This window comes from Scyliorhinus torazame, chromosome 2 (genome assembly GCF_047496885.1).
Source record: "Scyliorhinus torazame isolate Kashiwa2021f chromosome 2, sScyTor2.1, whole genome shotgun sequence".
Lineage (NCBI taxonomy): Eukaryota > Metazoa > Chordata > Chondrichthyes > Carcharhiniformes > Scyliorhinidae > Scyliorhinus > Scyliorhinus torazame.
Window position 1 is genome coordinate 184,873,428 of NC_092708.1, and position 16,479 is coordinate 184,889,906.

The following is a 16,479-nucleotide window of genomic DNA, read 5'->3' on the forward strand; positions in this document are numbered from 1 at the left end:
ACACTCGCACTCTGCACAGGACACTCGCACTCTGCACAGGACACTCACACTCTGCACAGGACACTCACACTCTGCACAGGACACTCACACTCTGCACAGGACACTCACACTCTGCACAGGACTCTCACACTTTGCACAGGACACTCACACTTTGCTCAGGACACTCACACTTTGCACAGGACACTCACACTCTGCACAGGACACTCACACTCTGAAAAGGACAGTCGCACTCTGCACAGGACACGGACACTCTGCACAGGACACTCACAGTCTGCAAACGACACTGACACTATGGACAGGACACTGACACTATGCACAGGACCCTCGCACCCTGCACAGGACACTGACACTATGCACAGGGCACTGACACTCTGCGCAGGACAGTCTCACTTTGCATAGAATACTCACACTCTGCACAGGGCACTCACACTCTGCACAGGACACTCACACTCTGCACAGGACACTCACACTCTGCAGAGGACACTGACACTATGCACAGGACCCTCGCACCCTGCACAGGACACTGACACTATGCACAGGACACTCACATTCTGCACAGGACACTCACACTCTGCTCAGGACACTCACACTCTGCACAGGACACTCGCACTCTGCACAGGACACTCGCACTCTGCACAGGACACTCGCACTCTGCACAGGACACTCGCACTCTGCACAGGACACTCGCACTCTGCACAGGACACTCGCACTCTGCACAGGACACTCGCACTCTGCACAGGACACTCGCACTCTGCACAGGACACTCGCACTCTGCACAGGACACTCGCACTCTGCACAGGACACTCGCACTCTGCACAGGACACTCGCACTCTGCACAGGACACTCACACTCTGCACAGGACACTCACACTCTGCACAGGACACTCACACTCTGCACAGGACACTCACACTCTGCACAGGACACTCACACTCTGCACAGGACACTCACACTTTGCACAGGACACTCACACTTTGCACAGGACACTCACACTTTGCACAGGACACTCACACTCTGCACAGGACACTGACACTCTGAAAAGGACAGCCGCACTCTGCACAGGACACGGACACTCTGCACAGGACACTCACAGTCTGCAAACGACACTGACACTATGCACAGGACACTGACACTATGCACAGGACCCTCGCACCCTGCACAGGACACTGACACTATGCACAGGGCACTGACACTCTGCGCAGGACAGTCTCACTTTGCATAGAATACTCACACTCTGCACAGGGCACACACATTCTGCACAGGACACTCACACTCTGCACAGGACACTCACACTCTGCACAGGACACTCACACTCTGCACAGGACACTCACACTCTGCACAGGACACTCACACTCTGCACAGGACACTCACACTCTGCACAGGACACTCACACTCTGCACAGGACACTCACACTCTGCACAGGACACTCACACTCTGCACAGGACACTCAAACTCTGCACAGGACACTCAAACTCTGCACAGGACACTCACACTCTGCACAGAACACTCACACTCTGCACAGGACACTCACACTCTGCACAGGACACTCACACTCTGCACAGGACACGGACACTCTGCACAGGACACTCACACTTTGCACAGGATACTGACAATCTGCACAGGACACTCACACTCTGCACAGGACACTGACACTATGCACAGGACACTGCCACTCTGCACAGGACACTCAATCTCTTCACAGAACACTCACCCTCTGCTCAGGACACTCACACTTTGCACAGGACACTCACACTCTGCACAGGACACTCACACTCTGAAAAGGACAGTCGCACTCTGCACAGGACACGGACACTCTGCACAGGACACTCACAGTCTGCAAACGACACTGACACTATGGACAGGACACTGACACTATGCACAGGACCCTCGCACCCTGCACAGGACACTGACACTATGCACAGGGCACTGACACTCTGCGCAGGACAGTCTCACTTTGCATAGAATACTCACACTCTGCACAGGGCACTCACACTCTGCACAGGACACTCACACTCTGCACAGGACACTCACACTCTGCAGAGGACACTGACACTATGCACAGGACCCTCGCACCCTGCACAGGACACTGACACTATGCACAGGACACTCACATTCTGCACAGGACACTCACACTCTGCTCAGGACACTCACACTCTGCACAGGACACTCGCACTCTGCACAGGACACTCGCACTCTGCACAGGACACTCGCACTCTGCACAGGACACTCGCACTCTGCACAGGACACTCGCACTCTGCACAGGACACTCGCACTCTGCACAGGACACTCGCACTCTGCACAGGACACTCGCACTCTGCACAGGACACTCGCACTCTGCACAGGACACTCGCACTCTGCACAGGACACTCGCACTCTGCACAGGACACTCGCACTCTGCACAGGACACTCACACTCTGCACAGGACACTCACACTCTGCACAGGACACTCACACTCTGCACAGGACACTCACACTCTGCACAGGACACTCACACTCTGCACAGGACACTCACACTTTGCACAGGACACTCACACTTTGCACAGGACACTCACACTTTGCACAGGACACTCACACTCTGCACAGGACACTGACACTCTGAAAAGGACAGCCGCACTCTGCACAGGACACGGACACTCTGCACAGGACACTCACAGTCTGCAAACGACACTGACACTATGCACAGGACACTGACACTATGCACAGGACCCTCGCACCCTGCACAGGACACTGACACTATGCACAGGGCACTGACACTCTGCGCAGGACAGTCTCACTTTGCATAGAATACTCACACTCTGCACAGGGCACACACATTCTGCACAGGACACTCACACTCTGCACAGGACACTCACACTCTGCACAGGACACTCACACTCTGCACAGGACACTCACACTCTGCACAGGACACTCACACTCTGCACAGGACACTCACACTCTGCACAGGACACTCACACTCTGCACAGGACACTCACACTCTGCACAGGACACTCACACTCTGCACAGGACACTCAAACTCTGCACAGGACACTCAAACTCTGCACAGGACACTCACACTCTGCACAGAACACTCACACTCTGCACAGGACACTCACACTCTGCACAGGACACTCACACTCTGCACAGGACACGGACACTCTGCACAGGACACTCACACTTTGCACAGGATACTGACAATCTGCACAGGACACTCACACTCTGCACAGGACACTGACACTATGCACAGGACACTGCCACTCTGCACAGGACACTCAATCTCTTCACAGAACACTCACCCTCTGCACAGAACACTCACACTCTGCACAGGACACTCACACTCTGCACAGGACACTCACACTCTGCATAGGACACTGACGCTCTGGACAGGACACTTGCACCCTGCACAGGACACTCGCATTCTCCGCAGACCACTCTCACTCTGCACAGGACACTGACACTCTGCACAGGACACTGTCACTCTGCACAGGACACTGTCACTCTGCACAGGACACTGTCACTCTGCACAGGACACTCACACTCTGAACAGGACACTCACACTCTGAACAGGACACTCACACTCTGAACAGGACACTCACACTCTGCACAGGACACTCACACTCTGCGCAGGACACTCTCACTCTGCGCAGGACACTCTCACTCTGCGCAGCACACTGCACAGGACATTCGCACTCTGCACAGGACGCTGACCCTCTGCACAGGACACTGACACTATCGCTCTGAAAAGGACTGTCGCACTCTGCACAGGTCACTGACACTATGCACAGGACACGGACACTCTGCAAAGGACACTCACAGTCTGCACACGACACTGACACTATGCACAGGACACTGACACTATGCACAGGACCCTCGCACCCTGCACAGGACACTGACACTATGCACAGGACACTCACACTCTACACAGGACACTCACACTCTGCACAGGACACTCACACTCTGCACAGGACACTCACACTCTGCACAGGACATTCACACTCTGCACAGGGCACTCACACTCTGCACAGGACACTCACACTCTGCACAGGACACTCACACTCTGCACAGGACACTCACACTCTGCACAGGACACTCACACTCTGCACAGGACACTCACACTCTGCACAGGACACTCACACTCTGCACAGGACACTCACACTCTGCACAGAACGCTCACACTCTGCACAGGACGCTCACACTCTGCACAGGACGCTCACACTCTGCACAGGACGCTCACACTCTGCACAGGACACTCACACTCTGCACAGGACACTCACACTCTGCACAGGACACTCACACTCTGCACAGGACACTCACACTCTGCACAGGACACTCACACTCTGCACAGGACACTGACACTATGCACAGGACACTGACGCTCTGCACAGGACACTGACACTCTGCACAGGACTCTCACACTCTGCACAGGACACTGACACTCTGAAAAGGACAGTCGCACACTGCACAGGACACTGACACTCTGCACAGGACACTGACACCATGCACAGGACCCTCGCACCCTGCACAGGACACTGACACTCTGAACAGGACACTCTGAACAGGACACGGACACTTTGCACAGGGCACTGACACTCTGCACAGGACACTCACACTCTGCACAGGTCACTCACACTCTGCACAGGACACTCACACTCTGCACAGGACACTCACACTCTGCACAGGACACTGACACTCTGCACAGGACACTGACACTATGCACAGGACAGTGACGCTCTGCACAGGACACTGACACTCTGCACAGGACTCTCACACTCTGCACAGGACGTTGACACTCTGCACAGGACACTGTCACTCTGCACAGGACAGTGACACTCTGCACAGGACACTCACACTCTGCACAGGACACTCACACTCTGCACAGGACACTGACACTATGCACAGGACACTGACACTATGCACAGGACACTGACACTCTGAAAAGGACAGTCGCACTCTGCACAGGACACTGACACTATGCACAGGACACGGACACTCTGCACAGGACACGCACAGTCTGCACACGACACTGACACTATGCACACGACACTGACACTATGCACAGGACCCTCGCACCCTGCAGAGGACACTGACACTATGCACAGGACACTGACACTCTGAACAGGACACTGCCACTCTGCACAGGACACTGACACTCTGCACCGGACACTGTCATTCTGCACCGGACACTGTCACTCTGCACCGGACACGTACACTCGGCACAGGACACAGACACTGTGCACAGGACACTCTCACTCTGCATAGAATACTCACACTCTGCACAGGACACTCACACTCTGCACAGGACACTCACACTCTGCACAGGACACTCAGACTCTGCACAGGACACTCAGACTCTGCACAGGACACTCACACTCTGCACAGGACGCTCACACTCTGCACAGGACGCTCACACTCTGCACAGGACGCTCACACTCTGCACAGGACACTCACACTCTGCACAGGACACTGACACTATGCACAGGACACTGACGCTCTGCACAGGACACTGACACTCTGCACAGGACTCTCACACTCTTCAGAGGACACGGACACTCTTCAGAGGACACGGACACTGCACAGGACACTGACACTATGCACAGGACACTCGCACCCTGCACAGGACACTCACACTCTGCACAGGACACTCACACTCTGCACAGGACACTCACACTCTGCACAGGACACTCACACTCTGCACACGACACTGACACTCTGCACAGGACACTCACAGTCTGCACAGGACACTCACAGTCTGCACAGGACACTCACAGTCTGCACACGACACTGACACTATGCACAGGACACTGACACTATGCACAGGACACTGACTCTCTGAACAGGACACTCACACTCTGCACAGGACACTGACACTGCACAGGACACTCTCACTCTGCATAGAATACTCACACTCTGCACAGGGCACGCACAGTCTGCACAGGACACTCACACTCTGTACAGGACACTCCCACTCTGCACAGGACACTCACACTCTGCACAGGACACTCACACTCTGCACAGGACACTCACACTCTGCACAGGACACTCACACTCTGCACAGGACACTCACACTCTGCACAGGACACTGACACTTTGCACAGGAAACTCACAATCTGCACATGACACGGACACTGCATAGGACACTGACACTCTGAAAAGGACACTCGCACACTGCAGAGGACACTGACACTCTGCACAGAACACTCACACTCTGCACAGGACACTCACACTCTGCACAGGACACTCACACTCTGCACAGGACACTCACACTCTACACAGGACAGTCACACTCTGCACAGGACACTCACACCCTGCACAGGACACTGACACTCTGAACAGGACACTGACACTCTGAACAGGACACGGACACTCTTCAGAGGACACGGACACTCTGCACAGGACACTGACACTATGCACAGGACACTCGCACCCTGCACAGGACACTGACACTCTGCACAGGACACTCACACTGTGCACAGGACACTCACACTCTGCACAGGACACTCACACTCTGCACAGGACACTCACGCTCTGCACAGGACACTCACACTCTGCACAGGACACTCACACTCTGCACAGGACACTCACACTCTGCACAGGACACTAACACTCTGCACAGGACACTCACACTCTGCACAGGACACTCACAATCTGCACAGGACACTCACACTCTGCACAGGACACTCACACTCTGCACAGGACACTCACACTCTGCACAGGACACTCACACTCTGCACAGGACACTCACACTATGCACAGGACACTGACGCTCTGAACAGGACACTCGTACTCTGCACAGGACACTGACACTCTGCACAGGACTCTCACACTCTGCACAGGACACTGACAATCTGCACAGGACACTGACACTATGCACAGGACACGGACACTCTGCACAGGACACTCACAGTCTGCACACGACACTGACACTATGCACAGAACACTGACACTATGCACAGGACCCTCGCACCCTGCACAGGACACTGACACTATGTACAGGACACTGACACTCTGAACAGGACACTCACACTCTGCACAGGACACTCACACTCTGCACAGGACACTCACACTCTGCACAGGACACTCACACCCTGCACAGGACACTCACACTCTGCACAGGACACTCACACTCTGCACAGGACACTCACACTCTGCACAGGACACTCACACTCTGCACAGGACACTCACACTCTGCACAGGACACTCACACTCTGCACAGGACACTCACACTTTGCACAGGACACTGACACTCTGCACAGGAAACTCACAATCTGCACATGACACGGACACTGCACAGGACACTGACACTCTGAAAAGGATACTCGCACACTGCAGAGGACACTGACACTCTGCACAGAACACTCACACTCTGCACAGGACACTCACACTCTGGACAGGACACTCACACTCTACACAGGACAGTCACACTCTGCACAGGACACTCACACTCTGAACAGGACACTGACACTCTGAACAGGACACTGACACTGTGCACAGGACTCTCACACTCAGCACAGGACACTGACACTCTGAAAAGGACAGTCGCACTCTGCACAGGACACTGACACTCTGCACAGGACTCTCACACTCTGCACAGGACACTGACACTCTGAAAAGGACAGTCGCACTCTGCACAGGACACTGACAATATGCACAGGACACGGACACTCTGCACAGGACACTCACAGTCTGCACACGACACTGACACTATGCACAGGACACTGACACTCTGAACAGGACACTCACACTCTGCACAGGACACTGACACTGTGCAGAGGACACTCTCACTCTGCACCGGACACTCACAATCTGCACAGGACACGGACACTGCACAGGACACTGACACTCTGAAAAGGACAGTCGCACTCTGCACAGGACACTCACACTCTGCACAGGACACGGACACTCTGCACAGGACACTCTCACTCTGCATAGAATACTCACACTCTGCACAGGGCACTCACACTCTGCACAGGACACTCACACTCTGCACAGGACACTCACACACTGCACAGGACTCTCACACTCTGCACATGACACTGACACTCTGCACAGGACACTCACACTTTGCACAGGACACTCACACTCTGCACAGGACACTCACACTCTGCACAGGACACTCACACTCTGCACAGGACACTCACACTCTGCACAGGACACTCACACTCTGCACAGGACACTCACACTCTGCACAGGACACTCACACTCTGCACAGGACACACACTCTGCACAGGACACTCACACTCTGCACAGGACACGGACACTCTGCACAGGACAAGGACATTCTGCACAGGACACTCACACTCTGCACAGGACACTCACACTCTGCACAGGACACTCACACTCTGCACAGGACACTCACACTCTGCACAGGACACTCACACTCTGCACAGGACACTCACACTCTGCACAGGACACTCACACTCTGCACAGGACACTCACACTCTGCACAGGACACTCACACTCTGCACAGGACACTCAAACTCTGCACAGGACACTCAAACTCTGCACAGGACACTCACACTCTGCACAGAACACTCACACTCTGCACAGGACACTCACACTCTGCACAGGACACTCACACTCTGCACAGGACACGGACACTCTGCACAGGACACTCACACTTTGCACAGGATACTGACAATCTGCACAGGACACTCACACTCTGCACAGGACACTGACACTATGCACAGGACACTGCCACTCTGCACAGGACACTCAATCTCTTCACAGAACACTCACCCTCTGCTCAGGACACTCACACTTTGCACAGGACACTCACACTCTGCACAGGACACTCACACTCTGAAAAGGACAGTCGCACTCTGCACAGGACACGGACACTCTGCACAGGACACTCACAGTCTGCAAACGACACTGACACTATGGACAGGACACTGACACTATGCACAGGACCCTCGCACCCTGCACAGGACACTGACACTATGCACAGGGCACTGACACTCTGCGCAGGACAGTCTCACTTTGCATAGAATACTCACACTCTGCACAGGGCACTCACACTCTGCACAGGACACTCACACTCTGCACAGGACACTCACACTCTGCAGAGGACACTGACACTATGCACAGGACCCTCGCACCCTGCACAGGACACTGACACTATGCACAGGACACTCACATTCTGCACAGGACACTCACACTCTGCTCAGGACACTCACACTCTGCACAGGACACTCGCACTCTGCACAGGACACTCGCACTCTGCACAGGACACTCGCACTCTGCACAGGACACTCGCACTCTGCACAGGACACTCGCACTCTGCACAGGACACTCGCACTCTGCACAGGACACTCGCACTCTGCACAGGACACTCGCACTCTGCACAGGACACTCGCACTCTGCACAGGACACTCGCACTCTGCACAGGACACTCGCACTCTGCACAGGACACTCGCACTCTGCACAGGACACTCACACTCTGCACAGGACACTCACACTCTGCACAGGACACTCACACTCTGCACAGGACACTCACACTCTGCACAGGACACTCACACTCTGCACAGGACACTCACACTTTGCACAGGACACTCACACTTTGCACAGGACACTCACACTTTGCACAGGACACTCACACTCTGCACAGGACACTGACACTCTGAAAAGGACAGCCGCACTCTGCACAGGACACGGACACTCTGCACAGGACACTCACAGTCTGCAAACGACACTGACACTATGCACAGGACACTGACACTATGCACAGGACCCTCGCACCCTGCACAGGACACTGACACTATGCACAGGGCACTGACACTCTGCGCAGGACAGTCTCACTTTGCATAGAATACTCACACTCTGCACAGGGCACACACATTCTGCACAGGACACTCACACTCTGCACAGGACACTCACACTCTGCACAGGACACTCACACTCTGCACAGGACACTCACACTCTGCACAGGACACTCACACTCTGCACAGGACACTCACACTCTGCACAGGACACTCACACTCTGCACAGGACACTCACACTCTGCACAGGACACTCACACTCTGCACAGGACACTCAAACTCTGCACAGGACACTCAAACTCTGCACAGGACACTCACACTCTGCACAGAACACTCACACTCTGCACAGGACACTCACACTCTGCACAGGACACTCACACTCTGCACAGGACACGGACACTCTGCACAGGACACTCACACTTTGCACAGGATACTGACAATCTGCACAGGACACTCACACTCTGCACAGGACACTGACACTATGCACAGGACACTGCCACTCTGCACAGGACACTCAATCTCTTCACAGAACACTCACCCTCTGCACAGAACACTCACACTCTGCACAGGACACTCACACTCTGCACAGGACACTCACACTCTGCATAGGACACTGACGCTCTGGACAGGACACTTGCACCCTGCACAGGACACTCGCATTCTCCGCAGACCACTCTCACTCTGCACAGGACACTGACACTCTGCACAGGACACTGTCACTCTGCACAGGACACTGTCACTCTGCACAGGACACTGTCACTCTGCACAGGACACTCACACTCTGAACAGGACACTCACACTCTGAACAGGACACTCACACTCTGAACAGGACACTCACACTCTGCACAGGACACTCACACTCTGCGCAGGACACTCTCACTCTGCGCAGGACACTCTCACTCTGCGCAGCACACTGCACAGGACATTCGCACTCTGCACAGGACGCTGACCCTCTGCACAGGACACTGACACTATCGCTCTGAAAAGGACTGTCGCACTCTGCACAGGTCACTGACACTATGCACAGGACACGGACACTCTGCAAAGGACACTCACAGTCTGCACACGACACTGACACTATGCACAGGACACTGACACTATGCACAGGACCCTCGCACCCTGCACAGGACACTGACACTATGCACAGGACACTCACACTCTACACAGGACACTCACACTCTGCACAGGACACTCACACTCTGCACAGGACACTCACACTCTGCACAGGACATTCACACTCTGCACAGGGCACTCACACTCTGCACAGGACACTCACACTCTGCACAGGACACTCACACTCTGCACAGGACACTCACACTCTGCACAGGACACTCACACTCTGCACAGGACACTCACACTCTGCACAGGACACTCACACTCTGCACAGGACACTCACACTCTGCACAGAACGCTCACACTCTGCACAGGACGCTCACACTCTGCACAGGACGCTCACACTCTGCACAGGACGCTCACACTCTGCACAGGACACTCACACTCTGCACAGGACACTCACACTCTGCACAGGACACTCACACTCTGCACAGGACACTCACACTCTGCACAGGACACTCACACTCTGCACAGGACACTGACACTATGCACAGGACACTGACGCTCTGCACAGGACACTGACACTCTGCACAGGACTCTCACACTCTGCACAGGACACTGACACTCTGAAAAGGACAGTCGCACACTGCACAGGACACTGACACTCTGCACAGGACACTGACACCATGCACAGGACCCTCGCACCCTGCACAGGACACTGACACTCTGAACAGGACACTCTGAACAGGACACGGACACTTTGCACAGGGCACTGACACTCTGCACAGGACACTCACACTCTGCACAGGTCACTCACACTCTGCACAGGACACTCACACTCTGCACAGGACACTCACACTCTGCACAGGACACTGACACTCTGCACAGGACACTGACACTATGCACAGGACAGTGACGCTCTGCACAGGACACTGACACTCTGCACAGGACTCTCACACTCTGCACAGGACGTTGACACTCTGCACAGGACACTGTCACTCTGCACAGGACAGTGACACTCTGCACAGGACACTCACACTCTGCACAGGACACTCACACTCTGCACAGGACACTGACACTATGCACAGGACACTGACACTATGCACAGGACACTGACACTCTGAAAAGGACAGTCGCACTCTGCACAGGACACTGACACTATGCACAGGACACGGACACTCTGCACAGGACACGCACAGTCTGCACACGACACTGACACTATGCACACGACACTGACACTATGCACAGGACCCTCGCACCCTGCAGAGGACACTGACACTATGCACAGGACACTGACACTCTGAACAGGACACTGCCACTCTGCACAGGACACTGACACTCTGCACCGGACACTGTCATTCTGCACCGGACACTGTCACTCTGCACCGGACACGTACACTCGGCACAGGACACAGACACTGTGCACAGGACACTCTCACTCTGCATAGAATACTCACACTCTGCACAGGACACTCACACTCTGCACAGGACACTCACACTCTGCACAGGACACTCAGACTCTGCACAGGACACTCAGACTCTGCACAGGACACTCACACTCTGCACAGGACGCTCACACTCTGCACAGGACGCTCACACTCTGCACAGGACGCTCACACTCTGCACAGGACACTCACACTCTGCACAGGACACTGACACTATGCACAGGACACTGACGCTCTGCACAGGACACTGACACTCTGCACAGGACTCTCACACTCTTCAGAGGACACGGACACTCTTCAGAGGACACGGACACTGCACAGGACACTGACACTATGCACAGGACACTCGCACCCTGCACAGGACACTCACACTCTGCACAGGACACTCACACTCTGCACAGGACACTCACACTCTGCACAGGACACTCACACTCTGCACACGACACTGACACTCTGCACAGGACACTCACAGTCTGCACAGGACACTCACAGTCTGCACAGGACACTCACAGTCTGCACACGACACTGACACTATGCACAGGACACTGACACTATGCACAGGACACTGACTCTCTGAACAGGACACTCACACTCTGCACAGGACACTGACACTGCACAGGACACTCTCACTCTGCATAGAATACTCACACTCTGCACAGGGCACGCACAGTCTGCACAGGACACTCACACTCTGTACAGGACACTCCCACTCTGCACAGGACACTCACACTCTGCACAGGACACTCACACTCTGCACAGGACACTCACACTCTGCACAGGACACTCACACTCTGCACAGGACACTCACACTCTGCACAGGACACTGACACTTTGCACAGGAAACTCACAATCTGCACATGACACGGACACTGCATAGGACACTGACACTCTGAAAAGGACACTCGCACACTGCAGAGGACACTGACACTCTGCACAGAACACTCACACTCTGCACAGGACACTCACACTCTGCACAGGACACTCACACTCTGCACAGGACACTCACACTCTACACAGGACAGTCACACTCTGCACAGGACACTCACACCCTGCACAGGACACTGACACTCTGAACAGGACACTGACACTCTGAACAGGACACGGACACTCTTCAGAGGACACGGACACTCTGCACAGGACACTGACACTATGCACAGGACACTCGCACCCTGCACAGGACACTGACACTCTGCACAGGACACTCACACTGTGCACAGGACACTCACACTCTGCACAGGACACTCACACTCTGCACAGGACACTCACGCTCTGCACAGGACACTCACACTCTGCACAGGACACTCACACTCTGCACAGGACACTCACACTCTGCACAGGACACTAACACTCTGCACAGGACACTCACACTCTGCACAGGACACTCACAATCTGCACAGGACACTCACACTCTGCACAGGACACTCACACTCTGCACAGGACACTCACACTCTGCACAGGACACTCACACTCTGCACAGGACACTCACACTATGCACAGGACACTGACGCTCTGAACAGGACACTCGTACTCTGCACAGGACACTGACACTCTGCACAGGACTCTCACACTCTGCACAGGACACTGACAATCTGCACAGGACACTGACACTATGCACAGGACACGGACACTCTGCACAGGACACTCACAGTCTGCACACGACACTGACACTATGCACAGAACACTGACACTATGCACAGGACCCTCGCACCCTGCACAGGACACTGACACTATGTACAGGACACTGACACTCTGAACAGGACACTCACACTCTGCACAGGACACTCACACTCTGCACAGGACACTCACACTCTGCACAGGACACTCACACCCTGCACAGGACACTCACACTCTGCACAGGACACTCACACTCTGCACAGGACACTCACACTCTGCACAGGACACTCACACTCTGCACAGGACACTCACACTCTGCACAGGACACTCACACTCTGCACAGGACACTCACACTTTGCACAGGACACTGACACTCTGCACAGGAAACTCACAATCTGCACATGACACGGACACTGCACAGGACACTGACACTCTGAAAAGGATACTCGCACACTGCAGAGGACACTGACACTCTGCACAGAACACTCACACTCTGCACAGGACACTCACACTCTGGACAGGACACTCACACTCTACACAGGACAGTCACACTCTGCACAGGACACTCACACTCTGAACAGGACACTGACACTCTGAACAGGACACTGACACTGTGCACAGGACTCTCACACTCAGCACAGGACACTGACACTCTGAAAAGGACAGTCGCACTCTGCACAGGACACTGACACTCTGCACAGGACTCTCACACTCTGCACAGGACACTGACACTCTGAAAAGGACAGTCGCACTCTGCACAGGACACTGACAATATGCACAGGACACGGACACTCTGCACAGGACACTCACAGTCTGCACACGACACTGACACTATGCACAGGACACTGACACTCTGAACAGGACACTCACACTCTGCACAGGACACTGACACTGTGCAGAGGACACTCTCACTCTGCACCGGACACTCACAATCTGCACAGGACACGGACACTGCACAGGACACTGACACTCTGAAAAGGACAGTCGCACTCTGCACAGGACACTCACACTCTGCACAGGACACGGACACTCTGCACAGGACACTCTCACTCTGCATAGAATACTCACACTCTGCACAGGGCACTCACACTCTGCACAGGACACTCACACTCTGCACAGGACACTCACACACTGCACAGGACTCTCACACTCTGCACATGACACTGACACTCTGCACAGGACACTCACACTTTGCACAGGACACTCACACTCTGCACAGGACACTCACACTCTGCACAGGACACTCACACTCTGCACAGGACACTCACACTCTGCACAGGACACTCACACTCTGCACAGGACACTCACACTCTGCACAGGACACTCACACTCTGCACAGGACACACACTCTGCACAGGACACTCACACTCTGCACAGGACACGGACACTCTGCACAGGACAAGGACATTCTGCACAGGACACTCACACTTTGCACAGGACACTCACACTCTGCACAGAGACTGACACTCTGAAAAGGACAGTCGCACTCTGCACAGGACACTGACACTATGCACAGGACACGGACACTCTGCACAGGACACTCACAGTCTGCAAACGACACTGACACTATGCACAGCACACTGACATTATGCACAGGACCCTCGCACCCTGCACAGGACACTGACACTATGCACAGGGCACTGACACTCTGCACAGGACAGTCTCACTTTGCATAGAATACTCACACTCTGCACAGGGCACTCACACTCTGCACAGGATACTCACACTCTGCACAGGACACTCACACTCTGCATAGAATACTCACACTCTGCACAGGGCACTCACAGTCTGCACAGGACACTTACACTCTGCACAGGACACTCACACTCTGCACAGGACACTCACACTCTGCACAGGTCACTCACACTCTGCACAGGACACTCACACACTGCACAGGACACTCACACTCTGCACAGGACACTCACACTCTGCACAGGACACTCACACTCTGCACAGGACACGGACACTTAGCACAGGACACTCACACTCTGCACAGGACACTCACACTCTGCACAGGACACGGACACTGCACAGTACACTGACACTCTGAAAAGGACAGTCGCACTCTGCACAGGACACTGACACTATGCACAGGACACGGACACTCTGCAAAGGACACTCACAGTCTGCACACGACACTGACACTATGCACAGGACACTGACACTATGCACAGGACCCTCGCACCCTGCACAGGACACTGACACTATGCACAGGACACTCACATTCTGCACAGGACACTCACACTCTGCTCAGGACACTCACACTCTGCACAGGACACTCGCACTCTGCACAGGACACTCGCACTCTGCACAGGACACTCGCACTCTGCACAGGACACTCGCACTCTGCACAGGACACTCGCACTCTGCACAGGACACTCGCACTCTGCACAGGACACTCGCACTCTGCACAGGACACTCGCACTCTGCACAGGACACTCGCACTCTGCACAGGACACTCGCACTCTGCACAGGACACTCGCACTCTGCACAGGACACTCACACTCTGCACAGGACACTCACACTCTGCACAGGACACTCACACTTTGCACAGGACACTCACACTTTGCTCAGGACACACACACTTTGCACAGGACACTCACACTCTGCACAGGACACTCACACTCTGAAAAGGAC